At 41.1% G+C, this 15,433-nt stretch overlaps 1 protein-coding gene across 2 annotated transcripts in view; it reads right to left on the bottom strand.

Annotated features, from left to right (window-relative positions):
- The window catches only part of tnk2b (tyrosine kinase, non-receptor, 2b), a 244,249-nt gene extending 235,117 nt beyond the window's left edge, over positions 1-9,132 (bottom strand). Inside the window, exon 1 of one of the 2 annotated variants that reach the window (XM_072255152.1) lies at positions 9,065-9,132. The gene's annotated coding sequence lies outside the window, so the exon portion shown is untranslated. Of the gene's footprint in view, positions 1-7,695; positions 7,851-9,064 lie in introns of those variants that run through there. The other variant, XM_072255156.1, reaches the window with a different exon arrangement.
- Between the last annotated feature and the right edge of the window lie 6,301 nt (positions 9,133-15,433).

The following is a 15,433-nucleotide window of genomic DNA, read 5'->3' as shown; positions in this document are numbered from 1 at the left end:
AGGTAGTGTCCAAGGGTTCTATATCCACTTAGGAATCATATGGCAGAGGGGAAAAAGCTGTTCCTGAATCGCTGAGTCTGTGCCTTCAGGCTTCTGTACCTCTTACCTGATGGTAACAGTGAGAAAAAGGCATGTCCTGGGTGCTGGAGGTCTTTATTAATGGACGCTGCCTTTCTGCGACACCGCTCCCTGAATATGTCCTGGGTACTTTGTAGGCTAGTACCCAAGATGGAGCTGACTAGATTTACAACCCTCTGCAGCTTCTTTTGGTCCTGTGCAGTAGCACCTCCATACCAGACAGTGATGCAGCCTGTCAGAATGCTCTCCATGGTACAACTGTAGAAGGTTTTGAGTGTATTTGTTGACGTGCCACATCTCTTCAAACTCCTAATAAAGTACAGCCGCTGTCTTGCCTTCCTTATAACTACATCAATATGTTGAGACCAGGTTAGATCCTCAGAGATCTTGACACCCAGGAACTTGAAACTGTTCACTCTCTCCACTTCTGATCCCTCTATGAGGATTGGTATCTGATCCTTGGTCTTACCCTTCCTGAAGTCCACAATCAGCTCTTTTGCCTTACTGACGTTGAGTGCCAAGTTGTTGCTGCAGCACCATTCCACTAGTTAGCATATCTCACATCCATACACCCTCTCGTCACCACCTGAGATTCTACCAACAATGGTCGTATTGTCAGTAAATTTATAGATGGTATTTGAGCTACGCCTAACCACACAGTTGTGTGTATATAGAGATTAGAACAGTGGGCTAAGCACACACCCTTGAGGTGCGCCAGTGTTGGCTGTCAGCGAGGAGGATATGTTATCAACAATCCGCACAGGTTGTGGTCTTCCGGTTAGGAAGTCGAGCATCCAATTGCAGAGGGAGGTACAGAGGCCCAGGTTCTGTAACTTCTCGATCAGGGCTGTGGGAATGATTGTATTAAATGCTGAGCTATAGTCGATGAACAGCAATCTGACATAGACGTTTGTGTTGTCCAGGTGGTCTAAAGCCGTGTGGAGAGCCATTGACCTAATTGTGGCCATAGGCAAATTGCAATGAGTCCAGATCCTTGCTGAGGCAGGAGTTCAGTCCAGTCATAACCAACCTCTCAAAGCACTTCATCACTGTCGATGTGAATGCTACCAGGTGATAGTCATTAAAGCAGCTCACATTATTCTTCTTAGGCACTGGTATAATTGTTGCCTTTTTGAATCAACTGAAACTTCCGCCTGTAGCAGTGAGATGTTGAAAATGTCCTTGAATACTCCCGCTAGTTGGTTGGCACAGGTTTTGGAAGCCTTACCAGATACCCCTTGCAAGGGTTCACTCTCTTTAAAGACAGCCTAACATCGACCTTTAAGACAGAGATCACAGGGTCATCAGGTGCAGCAGGGATCTTCACAGCTGTAGTTGTGTTCTCTCTTTCAAAGCGGGCATAGAAGGCGTTGAGTTCATCTGGTAGTGAAGCATCGCTGCCACTCGTGCTATTGGGTTTCACTTTGTAGGAAGTGATGTCTTGCAAACCCTGGCAAAGCAGCCAGCATAATCGAACATCCCATCCACCCCAGACATTCCCTCTACTCCACCCTTCAATTGGGCAGGAGATACAGAAGTCTGAAAGCACATACCACCAGGTTCAAAGGCAGCTTCTACCCGCTGTTATAAAAGTATTAACTAATTCCCTCGTATGATAAGTTGACCTCACCGTCTACCTCGTTATGATCTGCACCTTATTGTTTCCCTGCTCTGCACTTTCCCTGTAACTGCTACACTTTATTCTGCAGTATTATTTTACTTTCTTCTACCTCAATGTAATGATATGATCTGTAAAAACAGTATGCAAGAAAAGCTTTTCACTGTATCTCAGTACATGACAATAATAAACCAATTCAATACCAATCTGTGGAAAAAAAAGTTTCATTTGCATCCAGCACAAACACAATATTGTGTTTTTTAAGATTTTTCATCTGTATTTTTCAAAAGTTTTAAATTTAAATCAGCAAACTGGTTGGCCAAATCAGTGAGTGAGAATAATTTAGAATGCAGCATTAACTTATTTTTCAGAGTCAGACTTTTCAATTTGTTTTCTTTTGCGTGTGTATGCACATACTAGATAAGAGATATTATCTCCCACACACAAAAGTAAAAGCTGAATCAGAAAACTAATGGCTGTATAATTACATGTGATGAAAGCTCTGCATTGTTTCTATGCAGTGACATGACCAGCTCAGTTGTTGTTTTAGGAATAACTACTAAAAGTGAGTCAGAAAATAATAACAAGTAATAATGAATATGCTTTATATCTTGTTAATAGCTGTTACAATGCAAATTTCATATTCCCCCTTTTTAACTTTCTTTCTTCCTGTTCAGGTTAAGCCATAACTGTTGTAAACATTGACACCATCTTAATAAACCAAGCACTTGCAGAGAAAATTCTGCTCGATGTAACTGCAGCTACAGTGTAGGAACCTTATAAAATGTTTTTTTTTAAAAAAATATTTGTGGATGATAACACTTGCAAAGTCCAACAGCAGTGTATACAACTCAAGCTCAGTGTCCAAGTTTCATACTACCCCTTCTGAAAATAATCAGCACAAATAATCAGTACATATAAAATGAAATATATTCCTTCGCCTCAAATTATCTAGATAGAGCACATCCTAGACACCATAATCACATTTTAATCTAAAATTGCTGGGAGCATTGTAAACAACCAAAGTATATCACTGATTCTTTTAAAAATTATAGTCGTTCTATGGAGACCAATTCGGTCTCTCCTGCAAATGGATGATTATTTAACATGAACACATCATCAGTAATGAAATAGATAACTATTTATGAAACTGATGACATGAACTTTCTATATTTATGTAGTTCTGGTTTTTTAAACAATAAAATACATTTTAAAAATATAAAACCAAGTCTAATGATGCAAGCATTGCAGCAATGACAGAGAAGGGAAATGTTTTGAAAGAAACCCTCAGATTTCATACGCATAAGACCAAAGATAAGTGTAAACAACTGAAACCCAACTGCTAAATCAGTTGGCCAACATGAATACTGAAGGCTAGTCAAGAGTAAGAAACACAGTAAATTTTGCCCCTCCCTAATTGAGGTGAGCCAAAGCCAATTATAAACTCAACCTCAATTAAAACAGGAAATGAAAACAAAACATTTCTTGAGTGCATGCCTCAACAGTCTTCAGTGTTTTATTTACAGATAATCTAGTCAAATGCTATCAGCACTACACTTCAGTTGTCTCAACATAAAATCAGTATAAAACTGTAACTAAATTTTATAGAGAAAAAATTTCTCTATTTTACAATTCACAATCAAAATCACTATATTCCATCTGCCACTACTTTACCCATTCTCCCAACCTGTCCAAGTCCTTCTGCAGACCCCTTGCTTCCTCAACACTGCCTGACCTTCCACTATCTTTGCATCATCCTCAAACTTGGCCACAAAGCCATCACTTCCATCATACAAATCATTAATGTACAATGTGAAAAGTAGCAGATCCAAAACTGACCCCTGCACAACGCTTCCAGTCACCAGCAGTCAACCAGAAAATAGCCCCTTTACTCCCACTCTTTGCCTTCTGCAAGTCAGCTGATTTTCTATTCATGCTAATACCTTTCCTTTAATAGCATAGGCTCGTATCTTATTTAGCAGCCTCATATCCAAGCCTTCTGAAAATCCAAGTAAACAACATCTACTGACTCTCTTGTATCTATCCTACCTGCTACTACCTCAAAGAATTCCAGCAGATTTGTCAGATATGATCTCCCCTTAAGGAAAACATGCTGACTTCCAACTATTTTGCTATGTGCTTCCAAGTACTTCTTTGATAATGGACTCTAAATTTATGAATTTATGCTAACCATCTATAAAATCCTGTCCTTTAACCCCCCCCCCCTTAAAACAGTGGAGTGGAATTTACAAAAGACAGATGTTTCATTGTCATGAAGTAAATTGTAGGAGGCTGAGAAAAGTTTATAAAACTATTTTTACTGGTAAAAGCGATCAAAGATAGTTTTTAAATGCTTGCATTTATACGATGCCTCCCAAAACCTCAAGGTGCTCCAGAGCACAATACAATCATTTAAGCAACTGCATTATTCTAGGAAGCATGACAACCAATTAAAACAAACATACTCCTTCAAATAGTAATAAGTAAATGATGACATGACAATTAAACTGTGGAAAGAGTGGATGCTCCGGTTGTCCTGTAGATTCTAGAATATTAGAGGGCAGCAAATGTAACCAGGACTGCTCTAGATAGGAGGAAGCACGAGCCTGACAAATAGTTTAAAAAATGTTGGGATTTATAACAAAGAATGTGATTACAAGGCATTAAAAATAATATAATTGGAAACAGTCAACAGATTAATGAAAGGAAGTTTAGAGACATCTACATAAGAGGGTGAATGTGTTATAATTTAAGTTCAAGTTCAATTGTTATCAGCAATGCATGAATACAGCCAAATGAAACTGTATTATTCAGGGACCAAGGTGCAAAATACAGTAAGAAAAGTCACACACGGCACAAAGGACATTTAACACATATAAGAAAGCAGGCACATATACTGAAAGGTATCAGTAAACTACAGACACAAACAAAAAAAACCATCGTCAAAGATAGAGTCCATGAATGTTGCAGCCTGTCATCTGCTGAGCAAACACTGGGGATAGCACCGACTCTAGTTTGGACACCATGCCACAACGCCTCCGGCGGAGTGCACTGACTCCAACTCCTCTCTGCTGGGCGGCTGTAAACAAGGAACACTGTTGCTTGAGGCCTAGACCTCGCTATGACTGAGGCCACGCAGCTCCCCCGCTGTCTGCCCCTGCTGTCCACCAATAAATCAGTGAATCAGACTTGCAGCATTCCATATTAACAACGTCCAACAGGACCTTACGATCACAAGAAAAGCGACTTGCTGTTAGACTGCACAGCTCCTTCACGCACTGACTCCTGACAGCTTTCTGTGCAGGCTGCAGCACAATCTGCTCCAAGTCCAACTCAAACTCCTTCAGTTTCTCCAGCAATGAGCAACTTGTTGATGGGGTAGATCTGCAGTACTTTACGTTCTTAATGTTCAGTTGGGTCTTGCAATCATAAAAAAATACATTTAAAAAAGGGCAATAACACTTTTGGTTGATAGATAGAAACCGCTGCAATCGAACTCTCCACCATCTCATCAGAATACTCAGCAGACTTTCGATAAGGCCAAATGCAGGAGGTTACTAAACAAGCAAGCACACTTGGAATTTGGGGTAGCCTACCTGAGAGACGATTAACAAATAGGCAACAAAGTAGGAATAAACATTGTTAGGTTGGCAGTCCACAGCAATTGAGTAGCACAGAATTGGAGACATCTATTCATAACCCATATCAAAATTTTGGCTGAAGGACCCAAATGGACCATTTTCAAGGTTGCTGATGACATAAAGGTAGTAAAATATAGTACTGATGGGGGATCAACAGGTGATTTAAACAAGGAAAATGAGTTGGAAACAATATGGTACATGGTGAGGTTATTCAAGAAAATAACAAAAAAGCTGATTATTTAACATGGTGGTGTTCAAAGGGAATTTGAAGTCCTGAAAAGGAAAGGCAGACACTGATTAAGAGGAATTCAGCGTGGTTTTATGTATTAGAATTCACGTCTCACAAAACCAGTTGAATTCTTTGAGAAGATAACTAAGGCAACTGATGAAGGGAGGGCAGCAGACAAGGCATAGACTTTAACAAAGCTTTTGAGAAGGTCCTGAATGGTTGACTGCCCAAGGCAAATCAGTAAACTGATCCAAAATTGGCTTGGTAATTGGAGACATAGGGTACTGTTTATCTGACTAAACCAGTGGGACCTTGTTGCCTGTCATATGAGACCTTAGGTGTTTTGGTTGGTAAATTTAGTGACAATAAGAGATTGGGGTAGCTGTAGATAGCCAATAAGGTTGATCACAAATAAAATAATTCATAGAACAGCTGGAAAGCTGGGCAGAGAATTAGCATTATTTTTAATTTCGAAAAGTGTGAAGTAATGCATTCTCGTATGTCAAAAACTGACAAGTATATGCAATAAATGACAGGGACTTTCGATATATTCATGCACACAAATATCCTGGGGTGCAAGTTCATAGTTCCCTGAAAGTGATGACATGGATGGATGGATTGGGTAGTGAAGAAGGCATTTGGCATAGTTGCCTTCTTAGTCCAAAGCACAGAACACAGAATTGGGGTGTAATGTTGCAGCTAGGAAAATCACTTGGCATATTGTATACAGTTCTGTTCACACTACAGGAAGGATGTGGTAGCATAAGAAAAGCTACAGAATGCATTCACCAGGAGGTTGCCTCAAATGCAGGGCTTTAGTTACAAGGTGAGATTGAATAAACTGATCTTTCCCCTCACTTATCATAGGATGTTTACAGTAGGGGTGGGGGCAGGAGTGAAGAAATTTAAAGGAGATCTAAGGAGCAAGCTTTTTACAGATGGTCAATATAGTGGACCACAGCACAGAAACAGGCCCTTCAGCCTATCTGACCCGGGTCAACCTGATCCCTGCCTAGTCCCATTAAGTCCATAAGATAAAGGAGCAGAATTAGGCCATTTGGCCCATTGAGTTTGTTCTACAATTCTATCATGGCCTATTTATGATCCCTTTCAACCCCATTCTCCTGCCTTCACCCCATAATCTTTGATATCCTTACTAATCAAGAACCTGTCAAGCTCCACTTTAAATATATCCAATGCCTTGGCCACCTCAGTCATCCAGGGCAATGAATTGTACAGATTCATCACCCTCTGGCTAAAGAAATTCCTCATCTTGGTTCTAAATTAACATATGTAATGATGTGTCAGAAAAGGCAAATAAAGTGACAACATTTAAAATGGCAGTCAGAAAGGTACTGGGTAGGAAATGAGTAGAGGGACACATGTGCCTAATACAAGGAAATAGAACTGGCATAGCTTGGCATCACAATCAGCATGGACAAGACAACTTGGGCAAAAGGGCCCAATCTAGGGTTGCACATCCATGGAGTTTGTGGCCCAGGTTATTTTCCTTGGAGCATAGAAAATTGAGGGGGTATACAAAATTAACAAATACATGAATGGAGTGTATAGTGAAAAATATACACGCACAAGAGATTCTGCAGATGCTGGGAATCCAGAGCTATGGAGACGAATAAACAGTCTGTTTTGGACCCAGATCCTTCATGTTTACTTTTAGCATAAGTGTCTATGACTTGAAGTTTCAAGTGTAAGGAATAGGAGATTTTGAAGGGATTTGAGGAAGATTTTTTGTCTGAAGCTTGCTGCCAAACAGACAGACAAACATTTCGAAAAAACCTAAATGACCACTGGAAACATCATGGTATAAAAAGCTGCAAGTGTTAGGTGTTCTCAACCTGGGGTCCATGGATCCATTTGGGTAATGGTAAGGCTCCATGGCATAAGAAAGGTTGGGAACTCCTAGGAGTTACTTGATAGACAGATAGATGGATACTTTATCGATCCCAAAGGAAATTACAGTGTCACTGTGGCATTACAAACACACAAATATAAATATTAGAAAAGCAGAAAGAATAAAAAAATAAGTTACTGCAAACAGTCTAACAGGAGGGGTCTTCAATTGCCCGCCTATAGGTTGACTCATTATAGAGCCTAATGGCAAGAATGACCTCATATAGCACTCTTCGGAGCAGCGCAGTTGTCTAGTCTAAAAGTGCTCCTCTGTTCAGCCAAGGCGACATGCAGATGGTGAGAAACGTTGTCCAGTATTGTCAGGATTTTCCGGAAGGTCCTTTGTTCTACCACAGCCTCCAGTGTGTCCAGTTTGACTCCTATAACAGAGCCAGCCTTTCTAATTAGTTTATTGAGCCATTTGGCATCACCCATGTTGATGCCATTATCCCAGCACACCACCACACAGACAATTGTAATGGCAGCAACAGACTGGCAAGCATGATTATGGTGGACTGAAGGACCTGTCCCTGTGCTGTCGATTGGAACATTATTCATGTCACTCTTTACTTAACCTGATACTGTATCAAGAGATATGCAAAAAGTCATTTGAGCAAGAGTGATCAACATTTAACCAAGATAACCAATTGATAAAGACAACTGGTCTATGAAAACATCTCTATTCCTTCATTATGTAATATTCCAAAGAAGACTGGCTGATATTATCACTGAAATATTATTCATAAATCATCTAGAAAGGAGGGGAAAACACTAAAATAGTACCAATATGCGATGTGATGGCAAAAATTAGTTAAACTTTTACTTGTCCATCTGAATTTACAAATTACACCTTGATTAATAAAACACTTTTACTGTACTGGAAAACCATTGAGCATCAAACATTTATCAATGGAAATATATTTTAAAAAGCCAACTCCTTCCTTAAATTCCACAAAAATAAATCCCTGTCATTGAAAGAAATTCAGCTGCAACTCCAAAATCTTCCTCGAGGAGAGTGGGTGACCCATTCACACCAGGTTATTGCTGGCAATCCAACCAACACTGATCAACTGGCACCCATCACTCTGCCAATGAATCACCAACAGCAACCCCCACCACTCAATAGTGCTGACCCACAGGTACCCAAACTTTCACCCCCACCGGGACCATCACATTCACCACTGGATCACTCACTGACTTCTCAACCACTTCAGCAACAGTGACATCTCATCCATGTTCCCAACACGGCTTCCTCTTGTCCATCCACCTCATGCCCTCAGCATCAAAGAGGGGCCTGTAGCTTCAGTTGCAACTTTGCATGGCTTTCAACGTGGGGCGACAATCAGTCCCTGGCAGCGAGGCCAATCCGGCAGCCCATCAACCGATAGGCGAGGCTTTACGATCCTGACCGCATATCCCTCCCCGATCTCCCCCCCCCCACCCCACCGGGGATTCCTAGTCACAGTCAGTCCCCCCTCACCGGGGCCCCGGGGGTGTCTGGTCTCCGGCCGGCCACCCGCCCCTCACCTGGACCCTAAACTCAACAAGCCTCGGCACCGTGCAGAGTGCCGGCGCCTCGGAGCTCACCTGCCCCTCAGGATCATCCTCTCCTCAGGCCCCAAAGCTCGGCCGCTTGACTCGCAGCCGGTGTCCCGCACTGACAGCGCGCCTGCGCACTGCCGCCTGCCGCTGGGCCGCCGCCAAGAGCGGTAGCACCTGCAGGAAAGCCGGCTGGGCTTCACCTGGCACCAGAACTGTGAGGGGTCCACCCGCAGACATTAATCCTCCCTGTGCACGTGTAAATACTCCCTCGGCGTATTGTCCAGAAAATATCATCTCATTTCATTTTTAGGTCACAGAATAAGAATGATACAATAGAGAGAATAATAGCAGCTTTTTTCCCCTGTTGGACAATATTTTGTTTTAAATACTTTAATTTATTGACTCCCTTATTCTTAAAAAAATTGATTTGTAAGCATGGATGTGGGTAAGATCCCGAATGATTCTAAATTCTGATTAGATGAGCATGAAATACTGAAAATTAAAATGAAGTACAGGAAGATCTACTCAGCGGTTAAGTGGCTAGATCAGCCTGAATGAAATACACCCCCAATGTGTTTAAAAAAAACGAACACCGCAATTTTAAAGATACTGATTGTCATTTTTTTAATATTGGATAAGAAAAAACTGTTGAAAAATCTGAAATAAAAACAGAAAATTCTGGAAATACTCAGCATCTCCCTCCGCAAGTACTGCCTGACCAACTGAGTATTTCCAACACCACTTGTCTTTCAGTTTTCCCAGGTAGCAATGGTGCCACAGGATTGGAATACTGCTCACATTGCATGAAAAAGGAGGCTAAGTTTAATTTCAGTGGTGGACAAGTTATTGTAATCTCTTCTAAAGTATTGTATTGATGATTTATGAAGATACAGATTAATTTGAAGGATTCAATATTGCTTTATAAGCATAAGTATTATTGGAACAGAGTATAACTGACTATTCTTTTTTTTGAGGTGGTAACAGTAACTTTAGCAAGGCTTTTCTGAGTTCTCACATAATGAGCTGGTCAAAAAAAGTGAAGCTTCATGAACTAAGAGGGACACATTGATTGCATTGCTGGCAGTGCAGGAAGCAAAGGGTTAATGGCCCTTTTGTAAGCAGGAAATCTCTTACCATTTGAGTTCCAGACTGCGTGCAAACCTCGATTTCTGTAATACAAATGATTTTGAAATAAATGCAGGTTGCATGTTTGTAGATGATACTAAAATTGGCCATGTGGCTGACTGGGAAGAGGAAACCTTGGTAGGAAACTAGACATAGTCTAGTCAGTTGAGCTGCATAGTAACAAATGGAATTTAATACAGACAAAGGCACATTGGATACAATGTTTAAATTACCAGACTCATAATTCAGAGGCCTGGGCTGGAAATCCAGAGACACAAGCCATAGAATTTAAAATTTGTTGCTAATGTAGAATTTTGTTTTAAAAATGACAAGCCTTAGGAATGATGACCACAAAAATACCGCTGTATTTTTTGCTGTTCATACTGCCATTGTATATATGTATCTGACTCACTCATGATCACTAGGGCAGGAAACGTGTGTGTTTTGATCAGTCAGCTCTGTGTCTGAATCTGGGCCAGCAACATGAGGTTGAAAAACAGGAGGGCATAGGGTTAAGGTGAGAGGGAGGAGTTTTAAAGGAGACCTGAGCGGGGACATCACATAAAGTGTGGTTGATAATCTGGAAAGAACCGCCAGAGGAGATAATGGAGGCACATGCAATCAGTATGTCGCAGAGGCATTTAGACAGACAATTGAATAGCAAGGAGTGAAAAGATATGGTCCTAATGTGGGTATTTGGTGTCAGTGTGGATAGGCAATTACAATCAAAGGGCCTGTTTCTGGGCTGTATGACTCTGTGAGACTGAGGGTAAGGAGTGGGAATGGGAAGACCTGATGAAGGAACAATAAATTATGAGGGGGCAAACAGAGTGGATAATTCAAAGTAAATTTATGATCAAAGTACACATATGTCACCATACACTAACCTGAGATTCATTTTCTTGCAGACATTCACAGAAGATTCAAAGAAACAGAATAGAATCAAGGAAAAAAGCACATGACAAAAGACAAACAACCAAAATGCAAAAGATAGCAAGCTGTGTAAATACTAAATAAATACTGGGAAGACAAGTTGTGGAGTCCTTAGGAGTAAGTCCAGAGACTGTGGAATCAGTTCGCTGTTAGGGTTGATGAAGTTATCCCCTTGAGTTCAAAAGCCTTGTAGATGAGGGGTAAAAACTGTACCTGAACCTGGTGACGTGGGACCTGAAGCTCCTATCTCTCCTTTCTGATGGCAGCAATGAGAAGAGAGGGTGGCCTGGATGGCAAGGGTCCTAATGATGGATGCTGCTTTTCTGCGACAACACTCCCTGTAAATGTGCTCAATGATGGGGAGGGTGTTTTTGTAATGGATGGGGCTTTATCCACCACTTTTTGTAGGTTTTTCTATTAAGGGCATTGGTGTTTCCAACCAGTCTGTATACTCTCCACTGCTCATCTGTAGAAATTTGTCTATGTTTTAGATGACATGCGAATCTGTGAAAACTTCTAAGAAAGTAGAGGCACTGCCATGCTTTCTCCATAATGGCACTTATATGCTGGGCCCAGAACAGACCCTTTGAAATGATAATGCTGAGAAATTTAAGTTGCTGACCCTCTTCACCTCTGATACCCAGATAAGGTCTAGCTCACTGACCTTCAGTTTCCTCCTCCTGTAGTCAATAATCAGCTCTTTGGTCTTGCGGCCATTAGGTGAGAGGTTGCTGCTAAGTAAGTGTTCCTGTGCTGTAACACTCTACGATTCAAATGATAGGGGAAAAAAATCATCAATAGTGTTATCAAGAGGCACTTCCTCTCCAATAATTTGCTTACCAAAACCTATTTTGGGCTCCAACAATGAACCAATCAGCTGAATTCCAGAAGCGAAATATGAGAGATGATATCATGAGAAGCAGAGGTTCAATCATTGAACCCTGTGATACGCCACTAAATACCACCTGCTACTTGAAACAAACCCATTTATTCTTACTGTCTTTATTTTCTGAATTGCAAATAGACTTGAATATTATGCAATCATCAGTGGATTTATGAAGGAAGGATCAGGCCAGTTCTATACCACTTCCCTAAATTCCTCAATATTTGAAATAATTATTTATCTCCATCTTAATTACAACCAAAGTGGAGATAGAAAATTTATGACTCTCCCACTAGAAGAACAGCAAAGACAGGCCAAGGAACCATTGGGCTGTGAGCCAGATATCAGTGGTGGGAAGTTAGTGGAGGTTCTGAAGGACCAAGAGGGTAGGTGAGGGTAGAGCAGAGGACATTGGCCTATCCTTCTTTCTCTCACCCCCACCTTTTTATTCTGGCATCTTCCCCCTTCCTTTCCAGTTCTGAAGAAGGCCCTTGGCCCAAAATGTCAACTGTTTATTCATTTCCATAGATGCTGCCTGATCTGCTGATTTCCTCATTTTGTACGTGTTGCAGGGGATGCTGTCTGTATTGACTTTAGCAAGGCTTTTGATAAGGTCCCACATGACATGCTAATCTGGCCGGTTAGATTTCACGGGATGCAGCGAGAGATGGCTAATTGGATTTGTAATTGGTTTAATGGTAGGAAACAGAGAGTAAAGGTCAAAGGTTGTCTCTCAAACTGGAGGCCTGTGACCAGTGGTGTGCCAGAGGAATCAGCACTGGGACCTTTGTTGTTCATTATTTATATAAATTATTTAGTTGTGGATGAGCAAGACATAGTTAATTTGCAAATGATACTAAAATAGTGTGTACGGTAGACAATTGAAGAAAATTACAGGGGGATTTTGATCAGCCAGGCAAGTTGGGCAAATAGCTTTCAGTTCTGATGTATGAATTTGCACTTTGGAAAGAGGAAGAGCGTATGACCTATAGAGTGAATGGTAGGGAACTGGGAGTACAAGTACATAGCTGACTGAATGTGACATCACAAATAGAATGAAGAAGCATTTGGCATGTTGTTTTTCATCAGCAAGGGCACTGAGTATAGGATTTAGGACGTTATGTTGCAGTTGCAAAAGACGTTGGTGAGACTGCATTTGGAATATTGTGATCAGTTCTGGTTGGTCTGCTATAAGAAAGATATTATACAAAAGAGGACCGAGATTTACAAGCATGCTGCCAGCACTCAAGGGCCTAAGTTATAGGGAGTGATTCAGCAAACTAGCACTTTGCTTGGAGCATAGGAGATCGAGGGGTAACCTTCGAAGGATGTATAAATTCATGAGGCTATAGATAAGGTGGTCTTTTTACCAGAGAAGGAGAACTACAAAAAATGAGAGGAGAAAGATTTAAAAGGGACCTGAGGGGAACTTCTTCACACAGGGGGTGGTGGGTACATGCCAGAGGAAGTGTTGAGACAATCAATAATAACAACTAAAAGACACTTGAGTAAGTTCCTGTTAGGAGGGCTTTAGAGGGACACGGGCTAAACATGGAGAAATGGGGTCATCTTGGTGGGCACTATGGTCAGCATCAACAAGATGGACTGAAGGGCCTGTCTCTGTGATGTATTACTCTATGACACTATTTTTGAGATCAGTATTTTAACTGTTCAAACTACACTGTAATACAAAGACTATCCCCAACAGTTTGGACAAACAACCAATGTGCAAGAGACAACACACTGTGCAAATACAACGGAATAATAATAATAATAAATAAGCAATGAATATCAAGAACATGAAATGAAGAGTCCTTGAAAGTGAGTCCATAAGTTGTGGGAACAGTTCAGTGAAGTTGAGTGAAGTTATCCCCTTTGGTTCAAGAGCCTGATGGTTGAGGGGTAACAACTGATCCTGAACCTTGTGATGTCAGTGCCTTCTTCCTGATGGTCGCAGCAAGAAGAAAACATAGCCTGGATATTAGCCAGTTAAAATAGTTCGTCTTTTATCATTAATGTGATATTTTCAGTGCTTGCAAGGAATCGATCTTGGACCTCTTACAGGCTTTACAGGCCACAGATCCGCAATCAGAGTTGAATTCCTGCCGTCAGCTGTAAGGAGTCTGTACATAATTCCTGTTTCCTCAGGGTGCTCTGATTTCCTCCCACACACCATAGATGTACCGGTCAGGGTTACTAAATTGTGGGCAAGCTATATTGATGCCAGAAGCTCGGCAACCGAGCCAGCTGGCCCCCAGCACATCCTTGGACTGTGTTAACAGTTGATGCAAAATGAGGTATTTCACAAACAAGAGAAAATCTGCAGGTGCTGGAATCCAAGCAACACACACAAAATGCTGGAGGAACTCAGCAGACCAGGCAGCGTCTATGGAAAAGAGTACACAGTCAAGACTGGTGAAGGGTCTTGGCCCAAAACATCAACTGTTTACTCTTTTCCATAGACGCTGCCTGGCCTGCTGAGTTCTTCCAGCATTTTGTGTGTGTTGTGAGGCATTTCACTGAAGGTTTCAATGCTTTAGTGCACTTTACTTTAACCACATAATCATTCCTGTCATACCTACACTGTTACACCTGTGTTATAGGCTGATAATAGCTCTATATATACCATAAATAGGTGGTCCCACTAAATATCTGTCAGATTGTTGACTTGACTTCAGATAATTATTCTGCATTTACAGCTGCACTAGACTAACACCCTTTGTCATTTAATTTCTCCTGCCTTCCACTTTATAGTTGTTTCTTTTTGTTCTTGCCTCTTCAGTCCTCCTCCCTTTCTTTACATCTTAAAAAACTTGTTTATGACTAACTGCTCTTGAACAGATGGTTCGCTTACTGGTAGGATTGTGAGGATCAGTTCAAATAAATTACTTCCTTGTATTAGTTCTCTCAAGATTGACCTTATTTGCCGATTATGTCCTTCAGCAAATGGCCACTGATGGTTCTGGTAAGCTACTTTTGGGAAAATGACATTGGAGCTACCCGTATAGATTATTTCCATCTGCACGTTCTTCGAGTGTTACCAAACATTGATTGATTTAAGTGCTGATCATCAACAGAGCACTTTCTACACCTTATTGACCTTGTTGCAGGTTTTCATGAGGTCAGGACTACTTCAGAGCAAATGCATACCACTCCAATTTAATGACACTCCTCTTTTTATGACAAGGTGGCTTACTAGGTCAGGCCTGACATCATACATTACCTCATAGCGTGGAAACACAAAAGCAAATCAATACAATTCAGATAGCAGCATGGTGGAACTTGGACACACTCTTTTATTACTGGTCCAGTTCCACAACAATTGGGGCATGGTATCTATTATATTCTAGCAAGAGTACAGACCACAGGGATCTATCTTGTTTCAGGTGTACCTTTCCGACCTGTATTTATCATACCACACTGCCAGCAAGTGGAGAACACTCTGTGTAAACATCACACAATGCAACTTTCGA

The sequence above is a fragment of the Mobula birostris genome, chromosome 4 (assembly GCF_030028105.1).
Source record: "Mobula birostris isolate sMobBir1 chromosome 4, sMobBir1.hap1, whole genome shotgun sequence".
In the NCBI taxonomy this organism is placed as follows: Eukaryota; Metazoa; Chordata; class Chondrichthyes; order Myliobatiformes; family Myliobatidae; genus Mobula; species Mobula birostris.
This window is presented reverse-complemented; position numbering and strand designations above follow the sequence as displayed.